The sequence below is a fragment of the Neofelis nebulosa genome, chromosome 6, assembly GCF_028018385.1.
Source record: "Neofelis nebulosa isolate mNeoNeb1 chromosome 6, mNeoNeb1.pri, whole genome shotgun sequence".
NCBI classification, from domain to species: Eukaryota; Metazoa; Chordata; class Mammalia; order Carnivora; family Felidae; genus Neofelis; species Neofelis nebulosa.
Window position 1 is genome coordinate 47,770,868 of NC_080787.1, and position 21,728 is coordinate 47,792,595.

General features: G+C 42.7%; 1 protein-coding gene across 3 annotated transcripts in view; it reads right to left on the reverse strand.

The window, feature by feature from the left end:
* The window catches only part of RCAN2 (regulator of calcineurin 2), a 274,292-nt gene extending 253,085 nt beyond the window's left edge, over positions 1-21,207 (reverse strand). Inside the window, exon 1 of one of the 3 annotated variants that reach the window (XM_058734153.1) lies at positions 20,935-21,207. The gene's annotated coding sequence lies outside the window, so the exon portion shown is untranslated. The remainder of the gene's footprint in view (positions 1-20,934) is intronic. The other 2 variants (XM_058734151.1, XM_058734149.1) reach the window with 2 other exon arrangements.
* Positions 21,208-21,728: the final 521 nt, after the last annotated feature.

A 21,728-nucleotide genomic window follows, 5' to 3' on the forward strand; every position in this document is an offset into this window, starting at 1 on the left:
CCAGATTAAAATGACTGTCCTATTTCTCTGCGTAAGAATCGCCCAGAAACTCTGGAAATGTTTCTTCTTGGTCCAGGTAAATATCTGAAAATCCTTTATTTCATTGAAGTTGATGTTAAAGCAATTTTTTTAAAAAATCCCCAGAAAACCCTATAAGCATCTTTGTTGTTCAGGGTTAAGTAACATCAAAACCTGCCTAAGGATGCAGTGCTCCTCTTGACTTTAGCATATCCCCTTTGGCCTGGCATCATTAATCCCCAACCAGTTTAGATCTAACAGTTGTTTTACCTCTCCTTCACTCCACATTCCCCCAGGGAGACACCCCATCTGACCATGGAACGAACAGTTTGGGCCCACATTTCACCCCCAGCAGCTAGCACAAGTCTTAGAGGGAGGTCCATAACCACTTGTTAGTAACCGGTCACCTAGAAATCAGGCTGGAGGTGAGGTCATTCTGCACATGACTGAGGACCCTTTTTAAGGACTTTCTGACTATTAAAGAGAAACCCTGTAACAGCCACATGTTACCTCCTACTACTTCTACAGAAGTCAAGAGCCAGCATGGACAGGATGTCATAGAAGCATCCCTTGGCCATTTTTCAAAAAAGTGCTCATTTGAGCACGCTTCTGGTAACTTAAAAGTCATGTTCCCCCCCGGCTAATTTCTTGACAGTAAAGATCAGTGGCCTATTTTTAACTTGAGGCAGGCAGTGTATTGTTAAGTCCATTGAGGTTGGGTAGCGGTGTCTTTTTTTTTTTTAAAGGAGATGAGAGCACATCTCTGGGAAACTGGCTATTCCCACGTTACTTCTCCAGGGTCAATCTACCAGAAGGGAAGTTAAGGACGATTTTCAAGGCTTTGCTTGTCTTCAAACAGGCAAAACAAGTAGAATTAAGCCAGTCTTTACTTATTTCAACTTGATATTTATTTTGCTGTAATCACTTCTCTCCCTCCACTCTGGTTAGTTTCTGAATTACATGAACACAAAGTTGTTGAAATGCCGTACTCTCCAGCGTCTCATGATGACTGCTACATTTGCTCTCGTGCAGAGCAGGATGGCTATTTGATTCTGTGAGCTAACACCGGGGCTCAAGAGTTACGCTGATTCATTCAACAAACAAACATTGAGGGTCCACCAGGCTCCCGATGAACAAAACAAAGCGAAGTGAACAACCGAGATCTGTGGTGTCCTAGCTTTCAGAGTCAAATGGGGATGTCACAAGTCACCAGAAAGGGTCTTCTCTCTCACTTATCTTTTCAGTGTTAATCTAACAGGTATTCTCATGAACTTCTTCTTAAAATTTGAAACCAGAGAAAAAATATGCAGATGGACGAAGTGACACCATTAAGGAGTGAGGACTGGATAGTGAGCACTAGTGGGTGAGGCTGAAAATACTCATGCTTTTCATCTGCTATCACCAAACCCATCCGACCCTCCAACGCAACCTTATGTGGTCACACGGCAGTTATCACAATTCCCATTTTTACAGAGTAGAAAACTCAGGCTCAGAGCGGTGAAATGACTTGCCCCATGTCTCGCAGCTAGAAGAGCAGAGTCAGGACTAGAATGGAGATCCACCATTCTTTCTATCCCACCAGGCCAACATAATGAGAAAAATGTACACACGTCTTGTGCTTTGGCACATACGTGGCATGCAAGTAAAATACATGATTCATAGAGCTTACGAAAGATCATTTTGGGGATCAGGTAGAAAACAATCCAGGGAATACTAGTAGTAACATGATGATAATGCTATCCACCGTCATCTAATCGATCCCCAAATTTCCATAATATTTCATGAGAGCTTCCTGGATGCAAGGCGCTCAGGCATGGTACACACAACGGTGAAGCACAAAACATGGCGGCAGGCCTCAGGTTGTAAGGCTCCTAGAGGGGGAAGGTCCTTTGGCTTCAGCTCCTTGCTTTACCCTGGTTATGCAGTCAATATGTATGTATTGACTGAGCGATCAGTGCAGGCCTCTGTGCCACTGAAGCCATGAAGGTACTAAACAGGAAGGAAGCCAAGGAAGGCCTTGGCTACTGTAAGCGCTCAGCAGCATCTCTACTTCTGTAGAATCCTCCCTTCTCCCCCTGCCCCCCAACTCTAGAACTTAATGTTGCAAGTACTCTACGGGGTCCCGGCAGCTTACTTACTAGCATAAAAAGTCAAAAATGGGCAAGCAGGGGCAAAAAAGTCTGAGCAGCAGTCCCTTTTAGGGTAAAATTATTGGTGAGCTCTTCGAAGCTAAATTCATAAAAATAATAAATTGAGCCCATAAAATTTTTATGTAACACATGTCAAAGAGAGCACCAAATGGTGTTAAAACCACAGATGTTGGAACACTTATTGCTTGGCTTTGAGTCCCAACTGAGCCATTTATCAGCGGCGTGACTTTTGGGAAGTTATTTAAATTCCTTGTGCCCCACTCTCTTCATTTGGATAGAGATACAGTAATGATCAAATGTCGTGTTATAGGTAAAAGTCTTAACACCTTGCACATAATAAAAGCTAGATTAAGTGTTACCTAGTAATGGAAGTATTATCTACTGAAAAGAGATTTGCCAGTATAAAAATAAGGTATAAAATAAGGTATAAAAATAAGGTAAAGTTAATGATTCCTACAAAACGAGGGCTATTCTTTTCTCCCCAAGGTCAGTTGAAGACTTGGCCGGGATTTAGTATCCATCCATCTTGCCATCCTTGCAATGAAAGTACCCTTGCAGAAGGCAGTACAGTTAAAAATAACACTGGAGAAAGGAATGGCCACGGCTCCTACCATTTAATGGCTAGCGCTAAACATACGGAAATGTTTCATGAACTTTTCGTTCAAGCTCTTCCTAATGATATCCTGGAAAGCTGCTGAATACCTTTATCATTAGAGATGACCAAAGTAAGAATTTCCATAGCACCTGCCTAAGAACAGCCCTGCAGTTAAAGATGAGCATTTAAATTACAAATGGTCATTCTCATTAGTGAAATGCAAGTTCGAAGGATGCTATAATAATCTGTTGCAAAGATGAGAATATACAAAGGAAGAAAGAGCTGGAAGAAACTTTGATGATAATTTTGCCCACCCCACTCCTGGTATAAACTAGAAAACTGAGGCCAAAGTGGCTAAGGTAAGGCCCCATCTCTCAAGAGGAAAACACAGCTAACCCAGGACAAAAGCCCAGCTCCTCTGATTTCCCAACTCTGCACCTTTGAACTTTCTCTCTGGACCATATCAGGGAGTGATAACGGATGGTGAGAACAGTGATCAGAAACACTGATTGGGCACTTCAGTGTGTTTGACACTTTTCTATACATTTTACTAACATAGGGAAACTCTAAAAAAAAAAAAAAAAACATAGGAAAACTCTGGGGCGCCTGTTGAGCCTCCAACTTCGGCTCAGGTCATGATCTCACGGTCTGTGAGTTTGAGCCCCATGTCGGGCTCTGTGCTGACAGCTCAGAGCCTGGAGCCTGCTTCAGATTCTGTGTCTCCCTCTCTCTCTGCCCCTCCCCAGCTCATGCTCTGTCTCGGTCTCAAAAATAAATAAACATTTTTTAAAAATTAAAAAAAAAACATAGGGAAACTTTATTGAAGTTTTAAATAAGAGAAGGACAGTAAACTGAACACAAACATGCCCTCACTTCTAAAGGCTCCTCAAAGTTCCCCCAAGGTTGGCATTGTTCTGATGCCAGCCTTTACTTCCCAGCTTCCTAGACCTCACTCAGCCCATAAAGCTAGACCGCATGCCCACGTGCTATGAAATTAATCCCTCCTCTCTTTGCATCAGAACTCACTGGCCTCTGTTGCAGTGCTCCAAAATCTTACCAGGGATTCATCAGAAGCAATACTAAAGAGCTAACTACATGTTACCACCTCTCTGAGTGTCTGCATGTAACGGGGCTTTCCTTTTCTTTATCCAAAAAAGTAACGAATGTAGTAATTTTGGACAGAATGAAAGGCCTTTCAAACCAGAAGCCTTTTAAATCTCAATACACTGTCATTATCTTCTCTGTTTAGGTGCGAGTGGTACCAAGTCTTAGCTTGCAGTTGCAAATCTTCCTGGTCGTTCTGAGAAAATAATTATAACTACAGGTGATGTGCATACTGTCAGCTTTCAGAGTCAGGGCAAAGAGTGGCGAAGCATATAAAGGCACTTTGATTGACAGGGGCAGTCAGTGGAGAACCACAGCAAGGGAGAATTTCTTCTGAAGACAGACCTTAACCTTCCCAGATACTATTTCCAGGTTGAAAGGAAATGTCAATGCCTCATCCCTAAAGACTTAGGCAGGCCAGACCCCTGGCGGGTGGAGAAGCATTGTTTAGAAAGTTTTCATTACGTGGTGCAGAGGAATTCACTTTGCTCAGATTTGAAAAATGTACAGACCTTTTTTTTTTTCGGGAAAAAAACATCTATACTGCCTCCCTCCCAATTTTGACTTCAGTGGTTCTTATTGTAATGATACTTAAATATGTACAAACATAAAACTAAGTTCTTAATAGTTCCCACTCCTCTAAAACCACCAAACTCCAACTAAATGTTCTAACCAAATACAAACGAAGTTTTGAAAAAAATTCGAACTAACAACAGGGATGCGATATTCAGACGACGGTGCTTTGCTAAAAGAAATCTTCCATTTTCACGGCAACTCACACTGAAAACTGCAACATGGATGTTCTGGGAGTTCCAAATGCTTCCAGCACCCACCTTGCAGTAGGACTCTCCTCCCACATTCCTTCATTCTCCACAAAACTAAACCTCACCGGGCCAGTGTTCCACACCATCATGTGGCGTCACAGAAAGCAAATAACGTAAGTCCATCAGCTCATTCCCATCAGCCCACAGCAACTAAAGTAGTATTGCCACCAACTTCACTGTACGTAAAAACACAAACTCAGGCACCAAAATCACATTCTGGTGATTGGCAGTCCCATTCACCATTAGATGGTCATGTGGATGATCCAGAATAGGATAATATCATTTTAGATTATCACTGGAATAAAAACAAAAACAAAAGCCCACAAAATTGAAAAACATTACCGTGTAGAAGGCCTATGCCCCTCCCCCATGACCGCCTCCACAAACCCCACTTGGACAAGGACAGAGGGCTGCAGGGGTAGAAAGGCCACTGGTGACTCCTGGCTCTACCGCTTGTTACCTGCAAGTCCTTACGCAAAGTCCTCAACTTCCCTGAGCCTCAGTCCTCTCAGCTAGATAAAACAGGGATAAAAATAGAATCTATCTCCCAGGGTTGTTAAGAGACTCTGTGTGGTAACATATGGAAAGTGCTTAGCCCAAAGCCTGGTGCTTAACAGGGACTCAATGGCCACCATTATTCTTGTTGAGTCACACACCCAAGCCCTACACACACACACACACACACACACACACACACACACAAGGGCTGTCTTACCAAACAGAACACGCTGTCTTAGCAAAACGGAGGCATTTCAAAATAATTCGAGTTTGAGACAGAAGCCTTTACTCTGTCTGCCTGCAGGAAGTTCAGACCCTGCTACCGATCATACTTGTGCTGTGGTATGTAAGACAGATGTGACACTACATCATTTTCTGAAGAGGCTTTTGGCACGCGAAGTGAAAGGAGACAACCTTATCTTTGGACTTAATTGTTTTTAGAGTTAACAATTACATGAGGAGAACAAAGGTTTTAAAGACACTGGAAGGTGTTGGAATGCTTACTCCCGTGCTTCTGAATTATTTAGGATAGATATAATGATCAGTTTATTTTACCACTGACTGAGTGCCCACGGCATGCAAGCCTTTGTGACATTGTAAGGAGTGGAGGTCCGGGGGGTGGGGGGTCACAGCATGAATGCACAGAGGCAGTCTTCACCCTCAGGGCACTTGGCGTCTGGAGGAGGTGTTAAGTAAACAAGTGAGCTTAAAGTCTACTGGACTCTAACTTCTCTACAGACAAGGACAACGTTCTATTGGTTTTCATACTCCGGTGGCTAGCACAAGCCTAGTGCATAGAAGGCATGAATGAGTGAATGAATGAATGAATGAATGAATATATGAATGAATGAGATGTGAAGATTAGCCTATGTGTGTGCCATAAATACAGGTTCAAAAAAAGAGTGGCTCTGTTGAGGGCTCAGGGCTTGAGGAAATCTGGAAAAGATGGAACTTGAAGGAAGACTATAATTTCAAGAAGCAGAAACAGGAGAATGTCCACCTATAATTTTATACAGTTTGCAATGTGCTCTAAATTAGTTCTCATTAGTAAAACAGCTCTTATCCTGATTATTATTATGGGAAGCATTTCTAGGACATTCTATATCTACAAATTGTATGCAACTGTTTCTTCGTTTGTTATTTATTATAAGGACCTTTGATTTAATTATAAACAACTTAGTGGTTCATTATTTATCAGAACAGGAAGCTGATCAAATAATATCTGGCTTCTAGCAGCTATGTCTCAATGATTACTATTGGTCTCCTGGGGTTCATTAATAAGTAGCCATAAAAAAAAAGTCCATTTGCAATTAGGAAAAGGAATGTGCACATTTGGCAACATTTACAGTGACGTGATTGACAGCAGGTAAGACTGACAGAAGCCCTACAACATGAGAAGAATAACCTCATAATGGTATTAATATATTAAAAATAAACCACCATGAACACTAGGATAAGAAAAGAGGCGTATCAATGGCTGAAGCAATGATTAGGATATAGTAAAGGCTGCATGCAAATATCTCAATAGTGGGAACCCAAAAACAAAAAGTGACATAATTTTGGAAAAGCACTAAAAGGCCTGGCCTAATTAAAAACAAACAAACAAATAAATAAATAAATAAATAAAACGGAATCAAAAACATCTGGCAGAGAAAACTACTGTCTCAGACAGGATCTCTCACCAAACTAGATGATGACCCATTTCTAGGAGATGTTCTTAAATCTAGATGATTTCAAATGACTACCAGGTTCCTTTTTTTTTTTTTTAATATTAAAAAAATTATCTTTTAGCCAAGTGTTTATATTCTACCACTGGAACATCACTTCTTTTTTTCATAGGAAGGAGCTTATCTCTATATTTACTTATTTGTTTATCCATTCTTTTGCAAGGAAGAGGTATTATTTTAGCTTTTCAAAGCCCGAGGATCCCTGAGATGAGGGTTTCTGAGAAGAAGAATAAGCATGAAGATTCTAAAGGGAAATTTTCTGAACAAAGTCAGAGGGAGTCTGTCATGTTCCAGCAGCACCCTTCTAGAAATGGAATAACTCAAAAGAGAGCTCATGGTTGATGGGAGGTGGGGCAGGAAGGGTGCTGTTGGGATCCCTTAGAGTTATGCATCACTTTGGGCTCCCAGATACACTGGAAACAGCCCCCAACACCAGTTGGTGAAGGTCTTTGATCTTTATTATTTTTTGCATGTTCTTCCCTAAAGGATAATGCCCTTGAAATGTATACTGTCATGAAAATACCTAGGATTGGTTTTCATGAATATCCATTAAAGTACTTCTAATTTTGTTCAGATAAAAAAACGTCCTCACAGTATCACACCTTGGCTTGAGTTGTAAGACAATAGCCACGTACGGTTGTGAGAACATGATGACACCAGGGGAAAGAGGTTAAATTAAAGGTGCAAAGAAACACCGAAAGCGTGGTACAGGGTTGGGCCTTCTCTCCCAAGACAAGAGCCTCTGCAATAAGTATAGTCATACTTAAATGTAAGATTTTAAAAAGCAATTTTAAAGAATAAAACTAGAACCTCATGAGGAGCCATGCTACATTTGGAGATTTCCACATTTGGAGACCCTGAAGGCCATTTCATGAGTAATACATTGCCACCCCTACAGCACCTGCCCTTGTGGCCTCCCGGGAGCTGGTTAGGTTAATAACAGGAAGCATGAAAAAGCCGAGCACCACAGAGGCAAAAACCATGCATGTGGGTTTTCCCACAGGACCACTGTGGACTGTCCCATGTCTCACTGTAAGCTATTAATAATTTCACTAATACGCGATTGTGCCCATCTAGAGCCATTCTAAATTTCTTAATGTCTTCAGTTTCTGGTTTCATGGTCTGGACAGTTTTCACAGAGCCTGAGGAAGGGGCTACAGGTTTGAATCAGAGTAACATCCTCGGGGAGCCGAGGCGAGCTGTCCAGGTTTACCATTTATTTCACCTCTTCCTGGAGGCAACTTTTCCAAATGGGTTTGCACACATGTGGGGGCCATGAAAACCTCCCTGGCCCACCAGAGCCACACTGGCTCTCCCAGGGAAGTTGGAGACCAGAATGCGGAATCCCCTCTCCCCACCCATGATATCCCAGGGTGCCAAGAATCCCCGTGGGGCTCCATGAGCTGTGACACTTAGACACAAGGTCAGAAGGTAGGCCTTGAAAATCTGACTGAGCAAATACTTCAATTCAGAGCCTCACCTAAATGTCACCTTGTCAATTTTTGAAGTTTAATGCTAAACAACAGCGTGTATAGACAGAAATCACCAAGAGACAGAAAAATGAAAAAATAAAGGATACCAAATAAACATATTTATAATATAGCAGTTGCTGAAGATATCATCCCTGACCAAAATTTAGCCTTTTTATAAACAGTTGTTCATACATCATGAAAGATCAAATGAATGTCATTAATGCAACACAGCAGGAAAAAATTAACATATTCATGAATTAATACTTTGCTTTCACTTGTCTTGTCAAGTGAGACTTTGCTCTTGAGCATATAAATTTTTGCTTGAACTACCATTAATTTATCTGAATTTACCATCTTCTATTTCAAAATTCATACGATACCTGTAATCAAGTAAATAATTTCTTTCTGGACAAATTATTAAACCTTGAAAGGAAGTACAAATTGGACTTTGATTTTTCTAGTGAGGCCCCATTACTAGACCTTTATCTTTAATAGCTGCAGAAGTCAAATCAAACAAATAAATTATATTGGGGCACCTGGGTGGCTCAGTTGGTTAAGCGGTTAAGCATCTGACTTTTGGCTCAGGCCATAATCTCACAGCTCGTGGGTTCCAGCCCCTCTTTAGGCTCAGCTGACAGCTGGGAGCCTGGAGCCTGCTTCAGATTCTGTGTCTCCCTCTCTCTCTGCTCCTCTCCCACTTGCACGCATGCTCTCTCTCTCTCTCTCTCTCTCTCTCAAAAATAAATAAACATTAAAAATTTTTTAAATAAATCATTAATTTAGCCTGTCTTTCAGAAAACGTCATGGGGGAAAATGATTCAAATTGGCTGTTTATCTCAATATCTCAATAACTGGTCAATATAATCAAGACAGTTGATGATGGCCTAATAGTGAATGCAAAGCCTTTTTTTGAAAGACTAATCTGAATAATCATGAAATGAAAATTCTAGAATAATAACCAGTTAAGTGATTTTTAAGAAGATTCTAATTGAAAATCCTAGTTGTTTATACAAAAGAAGGTGAAAAGACATACCTGTCAGAAGCCTGCCCAAAGGCCCTGCCAAAGTGGAAGGGGAACCAGTCAAAACCAACTAAAGCAAATACACATGCAAATTTACTGTGCATATTTTTCAGGATTTAAAGGCAAACTGAACCAGTTCTCATTTAAATAGAAGTTGCCTATTCCACTTAGTTTAAGTGAGCTTCAGTGGCTCAACAGGCTGCAATGACAGCTGTCAGTGTTCTGGCCCCACATGGCCCATGGCATCGAATGCCAAGCCCCCGATAATGGAACCACCGGGAGAAAAGTGAATCCACTATAGCCAGCTCTCCTATACACACTTATGCACGTAAAATCTACCAGATCCCCACCCACACATTCTCAATTCCCATATGCGTGCGCGTGCACACACACACACACACACACACACACAATCCCAACCTCCTTGAAGCACTGTTAAGCAAGTGCATATCCAGAGTAAGAGTTATCTCAGGAAAGCACTAATACCAATCACCCTTACTTCCACCGGAAAGGTGCTTACAAGCAGGACGGAAGTGAGACCTACATTCTAATGCATTGCTTGTGGGAATGTTAAATTACTGCAGCCTCCCAGAAAAATAATGAAACACGATGTCAAAACACAGAGAAAGCCTTCAGAAGGTCCGTCTATTTGAGCCAGTAATTCTACTTCTAACAATCTATCTTAGAAAATGACCCAAAAAGTAGAAAAAATATGACCAAAGATGTTCATCAAACTTTATTCATGATCCTTGGTTAACTGAGGATCAGCTTAATGTCCAACAATAGGGGAGAAGGTAAATGAATTTGGTAAAATCATACATGGGAATGCTCTGCAGATACTGAAAACAATGTTCACAAAGTCTGTTGACTTTGCATAAAAAAGTTATTTAAAATGTTTGGTGAAATGCACAGAATGCAAAATTCTGTACATAGTATGATTCCCAATTCTACACAAGATAGGCATATAAAAAGCCTGAAAGGAAATAACAACAAAATGTTAATACTAATTATCACTTGTTCATGAGAATACATGTGATTTTAATTGTCTCTTTTTTATACTATTCTGTTTTAAATTTTTTTTAAGTTTTATAAAAAGCACCTATGTCCAAGAAAAAGAAACCATTAAAAAATCAGCTGGGGCGCCTGGGTGGCTCAGTCGGTTAGGCGGCCGACTTCAGCTCAGGTCATGATCTTGCAGTTTGTGGGTTCGAGCCCCACATCAGGCTCTGTGCTGGCAGCTCAGAGCCTGGAGCCTTATTTGGATTCTGTGTCTCCCTCTCTCTCTCTGCCCCTCCCCCACTCCTGCTCTCTCTCTCCCTCAAAAGTAAATAAACGTTTAAAAAAAGAAAAAAAGAAAAAAAAAGAAAAGAAAAAATCAGGCCAGAGGGTGCCTAGTTTTCCTAGTAAGTAGACAGACAACAGACACTGGGGGGGGTATTTGTGGCCTTCATGAGCAGATTCCATGTCCTACCAGTCGCTCATGCTTAAACCCTGGTGACGATTTCTTGTACTCTACATCATGCCTATGCCTTTCTCGACCTTGGCTTTGACTTTCAGCCTTCTCTGTTTGTACTAAAACACTCCTCTGGCAGTTACCTCTTGTCTGTAAATCACGTTCTCCACCCATCCCCTTTCACCAGCAGGACCCACGTCTATGGCCTCCTCAGCCTCCTCCTGGCCCAGGCTGGTCAAGTCTTGGCGGTATTGACAACAAGTAAGTTACCCTTAAAAAAAACAGCCACCATAAACAAACCGCCAATAAACAAGACAAGGAAAGACAGTTTTTTAATACATTCTATAAAAGCATTTTATACACCAAACAGACCTGGGGCTATACCGGGCCCAACTATAACTGATCTCCTGAGAGGCCCCCACTGTGTCAATCATTCTTAACATCTGTACAGGGTATCGCATTTTTCAGTGCACAGTCACAGACTCATAGCATTTCACCTTCACGACTCGAAGGTGGGCAGATCAAGTGTTCTTTTCCTAATTGGACAGATAAGAAAATAGCAATTCAGAGAATGGATACTGAGTGGCTCGCTCCCCCTCCTCCTCAGGGTGTGCTCATCTGTAAATAGTGATGATAATACCCCCATGGTAGAGTTGTTGTAAGGATTAAATGAGATAACGTATGCAGGGTGCTGAGCGCAGTGTCTGGAACAAGGGCAGCATTCAACAAATGCCAGCTCCTATGACGGCTAGGTCAATGGGAAGCTCAAGGTTACATAGCTGGGAAGTGACAACGCCAGGATGAGGATCCAGGCCTTTTCATGCCAAGTCCAGGCTTTTTATGCTTTATCCCCAACACCGCAAAGGAGTATTAGGACATGGCCCATGCCCTCAAAGAACCTAGAATATTTTGTAGCAGGCATCTCTTAAGTACATGAAACAACAAAGCAATTATTCCCACAAAGAACTAAGGCAAAAGTGACAAAAACTAGGATGCAACGTTCAAAGTACACAATTCTTTTGTCCAACAGTAACTGTTACCCTTTACAATGTCTTCTTATGCACACTTTCCAAAGCTTAGGAAACCCATGTTTCATCCCTGTTTCAAAGTGAGTTGTGCGTGGGGAGATCAGATATGAAAATAAATCCCTTTCCATATTAATTACAGAAAATGTTTTCTGTGGGCATTCTGAACTTCAGGAAGTTTGAGCTATTTTTGGAAACTTTTCTTTAACTTCTAGAAAGTACCATTCATGATCATACACTTTTTAAGGGACTTAAAAACAGCTTCAGCTGAGTTTAAGGCTGCTTCTTATAAAAAAAAAAAATCTTCAACTTGATTAATTAATTTAAACTACAACATATGACACCTGGTGGTTGATAACATAAGAGAGAGGACACGAGGACAGTGAATATTTTAAAGGCGTAGGTAGCAGGCACACAAGCACATAGAGAGCAGGAAGTCATTCTGTCGCCCATATATTTGCTGCCACAATAATAATCCCATAATAATGGGGTTAGGCATACTATTTCTTTACAGTAATCCTAGCCTATTTATGAGGTAACAAAAGAAGAGCCTAAAACTTTGCAGAATGTTGAAACTTCTTTATATGTTAGAGGGTTATTTACTAACGGACACTTTGAGATTCACATCTTGAAAGGTTTTTGATGTGCTATGTGTTTTTATATTCCTGATATAGAGTTCTTTCTTTCCCTTTCTTTCTTTCGTTCCTACTTTTATTGGAACGAGAGAGAGAGAGAGAGAGAGAGAGAGAGAGAATCCCAAACAGGCTCCACACTCAGCTTGGAGACCAACACAGGGCTTTATCCCACAACCGCGGGATCATGACCTGAGCTGAAACCAAGAGCTCAACCGACTGAGCCACCCAGGTGCCCCTATACTACTTTCGAAGATAGAGAAGTGATGCTCATGAAGAGGTGGGCCTTAGCAAAACTATGAGGTAGGAGCTTTTCCTAAGAAACACTCTATATAATTCCTTTACTGCATGTCTGTTCCCGGGGTGGAGGAGGGGAGTGTGAGGGGTGAGGACCCCCATTTACCGAGCCCTTTCAATGAGGGAGTCTGGTATACAGTGCCTGCTTTATGTGATCTGTTTCACCTCTTACAACAGTCTTGTAACACGTATATTAATCACCCCAATTATTCAGAGATGAGCAAGCTAAGTCTCAGAATTTAAGGAACATGTCTAAAATAAAGAAATTGATCAGTGACTACGGAGATTCCTCTGCTTCAGTGCTCATTCAGGTTACCCCTCACTGAATTGGGCTGCCCCCCCACATCAGACACCCTTGTCAGCACCTCCACTATAGACTAGTTCACATCAAATCATTTGAGTTAGGCCTTTTAGAAGTACTCCTATTCTATTCTAGACAACACAGATAACCGGCAGACACATGAAAATATGCTCAACATCACTCATCATTAGGGAAATGCAAATCAAAACCACAGTGAGATATCACCTGACATCTGTCAGAATAGCTGAAACAAAAAAACACAAGAGGGGCACCTGGGTGGCTCAGTCGGTTAAGCGTCCGACTTTGGCTCAGGTCATGATCTCATGGTTTGTGAGTTCGAGCCCCATGTCGGGCTCTGTGCTGACAGCTCAGAGCCTGGAGCCTGTTTCGGATTCTGTATCTCCTCCTCTCTCTGCCCCTCCCCCACTCACACTCTGTCTGTCTGTCTGTCTCTCTCTCTCTCTCTCAAAACTAAATAAACATTAAAAATAAATTTAAAAAAAAAACACAAGAAACAACAAGGGTTGGCTAGGATGTGGAGAAAAAGGAACCCTTGTGCACTGTTGGTGGGGATTCCCATTACTGGGTATTTACCCAAAGAAAACAAAAACACCCTAATTCAAAAAGATATTTGCACCCCTATATTTATTGCATCATTATTTACAATAGCCAAGATACGGAAGCAACCCAAGTGTCCATCCGTAGACGAAGTGATGAAGAAGAATGGGGTGTACATACAACGGAATATTCCCCAGCCATAAAAGAAGAATGAGACCTTGCCATCTGCAACAACATGGATGATCTAGAGGGTATTATGCTAACTGAAATAAGTCAAAGACCAATACCGTATGACTTCACTCATACGCGGAAGTTAAGAAACAAAACAAATGAACAAACAAAAGACAAAAATCAGACTCTTAAATACAGAGAACAAACTTGGTTGCCGGAGGGGAGGTAGGTGGGGGATGGGTGAAAGAGGCCAAGGGGATTAGGAACACACTTTTCCATGAGCACTGAGTAATGTACAGAACTGCTGAATCACTATACTGTTAAGGAGGAGGAGGAGAAGGAGGAAAAGTAGTAGGAGTAGGGGCGCCTGGGTGGCTCAGTCGGTTAAGTGTCCGACCTCGGCTCAGGTCATGATCTCACAGTTTGTGAGTCTGAGCCCCGCGACGGACTCTGCTGACAGCTCGGAGCCTGGAGCCTTGGATTCTGTGTCTCCTTCTCCCTCTGCCCCTCGTCGACTCACGCTCTGTCTCTCTCTCAAAAATAAATAAACATTAAAAAAAAAAAAGTCGTAGCAGTAGTCCTATTCTAAAAGTGACCAGGCAGGCATCATGTTAACCCAAATCAGTGACTCTAGTAGTAAAATCTAGTGGTAAAATCTGAGACAGGGTGGCAGGACTTCCAAGTGTCAAGAATCTAGAGATCATCTGGTCAACCTCCTCTCCCATTAATATACAGATTTAAAATAGCTAAAGCCTAAGTGGGGCTGAGACTTTGCAGAGGTCACACCACAAATCAGGTGTAGAGCCCAGATGAGAGCCAGAATTCCTGACTGAGTCCTGTTCTCTTCTACGGCATCAGCCACAAATATTCAAACATAGGGTAAAAAACACACTCCAGACTAATAGGACTTATTCCAACGTTATTAATTCACATGGTGATTCCAAGTGCTGGCAAGGCCTGTGTGTACCTCTTATTAATTGTGTGGCCTAGACAAGGTACCCACCCTTTGCCTTGGGTTTCTTATCAATTATATGAGAGTAACAATAGTGTCTGCTTCATGTGGGGCAAATATGATAATTTATATAGAGCTCTAACTCCCTGTGCTCAGGATAAACACTCAATAAATGGTATATCATTATCATTAAAATTATTTTTACTGTTATTACCACCACTCTTTCAGGTAATTGACAGTTCATACTTTCACTTTTGGGGAAGTAGGTAGAAACAACTTCCTGCAGTCAAATTCATCTCCCTCAAGGCACCTGGGTGGCTTAGTTAGTTGAGCATTGGACTTCAGCTCAGGTCATGATCTCATGGTTCATGAGTTCGAGCCCTACATACAGCCCTGCACCGAGCCAGCATCAAGCCCTGCATCAGTCTCCTCACTCACAGTGCGGAACCTGCTGGGGATTCTCTCTCTCCCTCTCTCTGTCTGCCCCTGCCCCATTTGTGCGCACACACGCTCTTTCTCTCTCAAATAAATAAACTTTAAAACAATTGAATTGAAAAAAATTCATCTACCTCTTCTCTAAAGGCAGCCCTAGACAGTCTCAGGAATGAAGGTAAAATGAGTAGAAGGTTGGCACCAGGAATAAAGAAATTACCTTTGAAAATACAAGTGCCTCCTGAGCATTTTCATTTGATCTTTAAAGTCAGGGGCGCCTGGGTGGCTCGGTTGGTTAAGCGTCCGACATCGGCTCAGGTCATGATCTCACAGTCTGTGAGTTCGAGCCCCGGGTCAGGCTCTGTGCTGACAGCTCAGAGCCTGGAGCCTGTTTCAGATTCTGTGTCTCCCTCTCTCTCTGCCCCTCCCCTGTTCATGCTCTGTCTCTCTCTGTCTCAAAAATAAATAAACATTAAAAAAAAAATTAAAAACAAAAATAAAGTCAAACTTCCCCATCTTTCTCAAACCCACTCTTTCCCATTTACTACCCTTTTGCCTCAGTTTTACGGAGATACAATTGATATATAATACAGGTATTATATTTATTTTAGGTGTACATCATAATGATTTGGTATTTGTATATACTGCAGAGTGATTGCCACAATAAGTTTAGTTAACTTCCATCACCTCCCATAGTTAGTTACACATATTTTTTCTTATGATGACAACTTTTAAGATCTACTCTCTAGGCAACTTTCAAATATACGGTACAGGATTATTAACTATAATCGCCACACTATACATTACATACCCAGGGCTTATTTATCTTATAACTGGAAGTTTGTACCTGTTGACCCCCTTCACCCATTTTGCCCACCTCCCATCGCCCACTCTCTGGCGACCACAAACCTGTTCCCTAGATCTATGAGCTTGGTTTGTTTTAAATTCCACATAGAAGTCAGATCACGCGATACTGATCTTTCTCTTTTTTAATTAGCATGATACCCTCAAGGTCCATCCATGTTGTTGCAAATGACAGGGTTTTCTTCCTTCTTTGGCTAAATAATATTCTATTTTATATATAAAGTACATATATTTTCTTATATATATATATAAAATACATATATTTTCATATATATATATATATATATATATATATATATATATATATAAAATATATATTTTTTCTTTCTTTTATCCATTCATTCATCAGCAGACGCTTGGGTTATCTCTCTCTCTTGGCTATTGTAAATAATGCTGTAATGAACATAGTGGTACAGATATTTTCTCAAGATAGTGAATTTGTTTCCTATACTTATTTCCTAATAAATTTCCAGATGTAGGATTGTTGGATCACATAATAGATCTACTTTTAATTTTTTGAGGAACTTCCACACTATTTCCATAGTGGTCACACCAATTTATATTCCCATCAATTATATTCCCAACAGCAGTGCACAGGGATTACCTTTGTTCCCACATCCCTGCCAATACTTATCTCTTGGTTTTTTTGTTCTGTTTTGTTTTGATAGTAGCCATTCTAAATAGGTATAAGGTAATATCTCATTGTGGTTTTGATTTTCACTTCCCTGATAATTAGTGAGGTTGTGCACTTTTCCATGTACTTAATGGCCAGCTGTATGTCTTCTTTGGAAAAAAGGTGTATATTCAGATCCTTTGTCCATTTTTTAATTGGATTGTTTGTGGGGTTTTGTTTTGTTTTGTTTTGTTTTCTTGTTATTGAGTTGTATGTGTTCTTCATATGCTTTGGATATGAACTCTTATCAGATAAGTGATTTACAAATAGTTTCTCCCACTCCATGGGTTGCCTTTTCATTTTGTTGATGGTTTCCTTTCTTATTAAGAAGGTTTTTAGTTTGATATAGTCCCATTTGTTTATTTTTGCTTTTGTTGACAAATCCAAGAAATCATTGCCAAGACCAGTGTCAAGGAAATTACCCCTTATATTTTCTTACAGAAATTCCATGACTTCAAATCTTACATTCAAGCCTTTTATCCACTTTGACTTAATTTTTGTGTATGGTGTAATACAGTGATCCAATTTTCCCAACACCATTATGGCAGAGACTATCCTTTCTTCATTGTATATTTTTGGTTCCTTTGTCATAAAATAATTGAACACATACAGGTGAGTTTATTTTTGAGATCTTTATTCTGTTCCACCGATTTATGTGTTTGTTTTTATGCCATGCTGCTTTGGTTACCATAATTCTATAACATAGTTTAAAATCAGAAAGTGTGATGCCTCCTGCTTTGTTCTTCTTTCTTGAGATTGCATTGGCTATTTGGAGTTTTTGTAGTTCCATACAAATTTTAGGACTGTTTGTTCTATTTCTGTGAAAAATGCCATTGGTATTTTGATAGGGATTGCATGGAATCTGTAGATTGCTTTGGGTAGTATGGACATTTTCACAATTTTAATTCTTGCAATCCATGAGCATGGACTATCTCTCTATTTATGTGTCTTCTTCAGTTTCTTTCATCAATGTTTTCAGTGTACAAATCTTTCACCTCCTTGGTGAAATTTATTCCTAGGTATTTTATTCTTTTTGATAGAATTATAAATGAGATTGTTTCTTTAATTTCTCTGATACTTCATTATTAGCATATGGAAATGCAACTTATTTTGCTTATTGATTTCATATTTACAACTTTACTGAATTTGTTTATTACTGCTAACAGTTTTTTAGTGGACTCTCTAGAGCTTTCTATGTATATGTCACCTGCAAATAGAGACAGTTTTACTCCTTCCTTTCTTATTTGATGCCTTTCATTTATTTTTCATGCCTAATTACTCTGGCTGCCAGCACTATGTGGCAAATGAGCATCCTTGTTTTCTTCCTGATCTCAGAGGAAAAGATTTCAGTTGAAATTCCTCATCCTTCTCAAATCTAATCCTTCTCGCCTAATTCCTAACTTAGTTAAAAACCTGACCATCCATCTAGACATCAACTCCTTCCACACCACCACCCACTTGGTGACCTACTACTACTAATTCTCCCTCTGAAATGGCTCTCTAAGGATCTCTCTTCTCTTTCTCTATCTTACCTGGCTCAAGCACAATTAATTTTTCCTCTTCTTCTTCTTCTTCTTCTTCTTCTTCTTCTTCTTCTTCTTCCTCTTCTTCTTCTCCTTCTCCTTCTTCTTCTTCTTTTGCTTACATCACTCCAGTGGTCTAAAATCTAAGCTCATTCCCCTTTGCGATACCACCTATTTAGGACCTCCAAAGTCACTTTTGCAAAATTCAAATGAGATCAAATCTTTTCTCCTCAAAAAGGCTACATAGTTTCTCCTCCTCAGTAGAGTGTATTCACATCTCAGGTTCACTGAAACACCCCCCAAACTCTCCTGCCACCCCCTCATTTCAGAGAACCTAAATGTTCTTTGAACACAAACTTGCCTTTGATGTGGAACACCTACCTGGCCCCTTCTCTAGAAAAAAAAGCTGCTGCTGCCTACTGGAATGCAGTCCAAGTGCACTGCTTTTCTGGAATCTCTTCCAGATTCCCTCCACCCTTCCTTCTTTGGGCTTCCAATGAACTTGTTCCTATCTCCACTAGCCATTCACCATGTGGATCACTATCACTTATTTTCTTATCCTTCTTTTCTGCTAGATTGATTTCTGAAATGCCTGGGCTTCATTCTTTTATCCCCTGGCACAGGGCCTACATGGCCCACAGTAGATGCTTAACAAATAACTGCTAAATAACCTGAGTGGATGGGGGCGCCTCAGTGGCTCAGCCGGCTAAGCATCCGACTTCAGTCAGGTCATGATCTCGAGGTTCGTGAGTTCTAGCCCCACTTCGGGCTCTGTGCTGACAGCTTGGAGCCTGGAGCCTGCTTCAGATTCTGCGTCTCCCTCTCTCTCTGCCTCTGCCCCGCTCATTCTCATTCCCTCCCCCTCTCTCTCTCTCTCTCTTTCTTCCCCAAATAAATAAATACTTAAAAAAATTAAACTGAGTGCATGGTACCCAAAGAAATAAAATTACCCAAAGAAATAAAACGAAACCTCAGTTACTATCAAAACCTATCTCAATAAAGCTACTTTCCGTAATATATATAACTAACTGCAAACAATTACGTAAGTAGCTTTCAAAAGAGTGTAATGGGAACTTGTAAATGGCAAAGTTCTCGAGTTCCCACTTACGCTTGTTAAATGTTCATCAATGGAGAGGGAGAGCCACATCCTCCTAGATTTAGTTGGCTTCTGCAGGACCTGCACACACAAGGCATTCTGAAAGCTCCTGGGATCCTATAGCTCTATTTGAGGACACTTTTCCCTCACAAAATTCTGTGGACTGGACTTGAGTAGTAGGTGCTCAATAAATGCTGATTTGATTTGCAGGGGATTTGAAAGCAAAGTGCAACTCACATTTTAGACTAATTCAATGCAATGACTGATTGTACTTAAGATAATAGCTCCAGGGCTAAAGAAAATCAATGGGCAGCCTGAAAAGCAGCCAAATGCTCACTCCCCTGCCTTGTTCTACAGTCAATGCTGACCTGCTTCTTGATCCTTTCCAGCTTCTCAGCTTTTCCGACTTCGCTGCTTCCCCAGAATGGAGAGGGCCAGTTAGCAAGTGTTGTCCTGTGCCTGTGATATATTTGTCCTGTGTTTTGATGTTGATGTAATACGTGAGAAAGTTGAGTGGCATTTTTTTTTTAATGTCCTACTTTTCCTAAAGCCTACCCTCTGTGTGACAGGTTAAATGTGATTCTAGCTGAAGGAAGGAAGAAGTGTGGACTGGAATGCCGTAGCCTTCTTTCACCTTCAGTTCTGGGACTGTATGTTAAAAGGAGCCCAGAAACTGTTGTTTTTACTAAAATCATACCAAAAATAAAAAATAAAAAAAAAAATAGCTCTGGTAACGAACTCATTAGATGTCCACTGAACACCTCTATCCCAATGATGTAGAAAATAGGAAAGATTCAAAGCATGCACCCTGCTATAACTCATTCTGGGATAAGAAAAAGACAGCAATGCCTTGGAGAATAAATCATTAACTAAAAGTCAAACCGAGACACCCTGGAAACCAGTGAGACCAGGCGGCTGGGATTTGCCTGTTCCCTCTGGTGACTTCTAGAGCGAAGCATCCCACAGGCAGGCAAACTCAGCACACTGCACTCCCTTCTACTTCACTTTTCAAACTTGAAGTTATTTTTAGATGACCCATGCCCACTAATCCCAGGCAGGACAATTCCCAGCCCGCTGTGCCTCCAAGTACCTTCCTCCTCTCCAGCACTTTTTGGGAGCACTGATAAGGAGTTTCTCGTTCTCTCCCCTTTTCTTCCTCCCCTCAGAGTGCAGTCCACCTGCCCTCACCCCCTCTCCAAACCTCAGTCCCGGGGGCCACAGGCGTCATCTTCGCTGTTCTACTGGTGCACCTGCTGCTGCTACTAGGAAGGCGAGCCCTTGGGCCACTAGGAATGGGGCAGGGGCTCTTAGAGACCCGCGCCCTCTAGAGGGGGGTCAAGGGAGACCTCCGTCCCCTCGGCCGCCGCGGGGACTGAGAGCCGGAGCAGAACCCCCTCCGTCCGCGGCTGCCGCCCCCCTGCCCAGCCCCCGAACCCCACCGCGCTCGCCCGCCCCTCGCCGCGCCCTCAGCCACGGCCGGGGCGCCGCGCGCAGTCCCCGCTGGACCGGGCGCAGGGGCGAGCGGGCCGGCGCGGTTACATAACCGACCTGCTGGGCGTCCACGAAGCGCCGGCAGGGGCTGAGGCGGCGGCTCCGGCGTCCGCGGGGCCGGTGACTGCGGGCGCGGCGCTGCCTGCTCACCTGCCCGCCGGTGCGAGCGCGTGGGGGCGGGCGCGGTGCCCGCGGGCCTGGGCGTGGGGCCGTGCGCGGCGCGCCCCGCCTCCGGTCTCGCGGTCCGTGTGTCCCCGGCTCCGTGCCTCCCGCCCGCTCCTCCCCGCAACCTCGGCCGCCGTCAGCCGGGACAAAGCGGCTCCGGGGAGGGGCCGAGCCGCCGGCTCTCGCAGGAGCCAGCGGAGATGGGCGCGCCCCCAGCTCCGACTCATCGGGCCAACCTCCAATCAGACCCCAGGAAACCGAAAGCCCCTGTGTGGCCTCCTCTCCTCTCCTCCCCCCTGACCCGGCGCCCTTCCCGGGCCCGCACCCGCTCGGCTCCCCGGGCTCCCACCCTGCCCTCGGCTCCCCCACACCCCGCTTCCCGTTCAGGGTGCCCGGGAAGCGAAGAAGACCCTCTGGACACTTAGCGCGCGAGCGGGTCCGCGGGAGTCCGGCCCCTGCGGGGAGGGGTCCCCGGGGTCACCGCCGGGTAGGGGCCTCCTGGGGGTGTGAGTGGGCCGGGGGGCTGATTGTGAAGCTAAGGGTGACTGGGCAGCGGCAGCCCAGAAGAAACTGGCGGAGAGGCAAACTGGGTGGGGAGTACTGGAAAAGAGACTTTTCTTACAGGCAGACTGAGCCCCCGACTCCGGGAAAGGGAAGGTCAGGAAGCCCCCCGGGGCGGGGCGTGG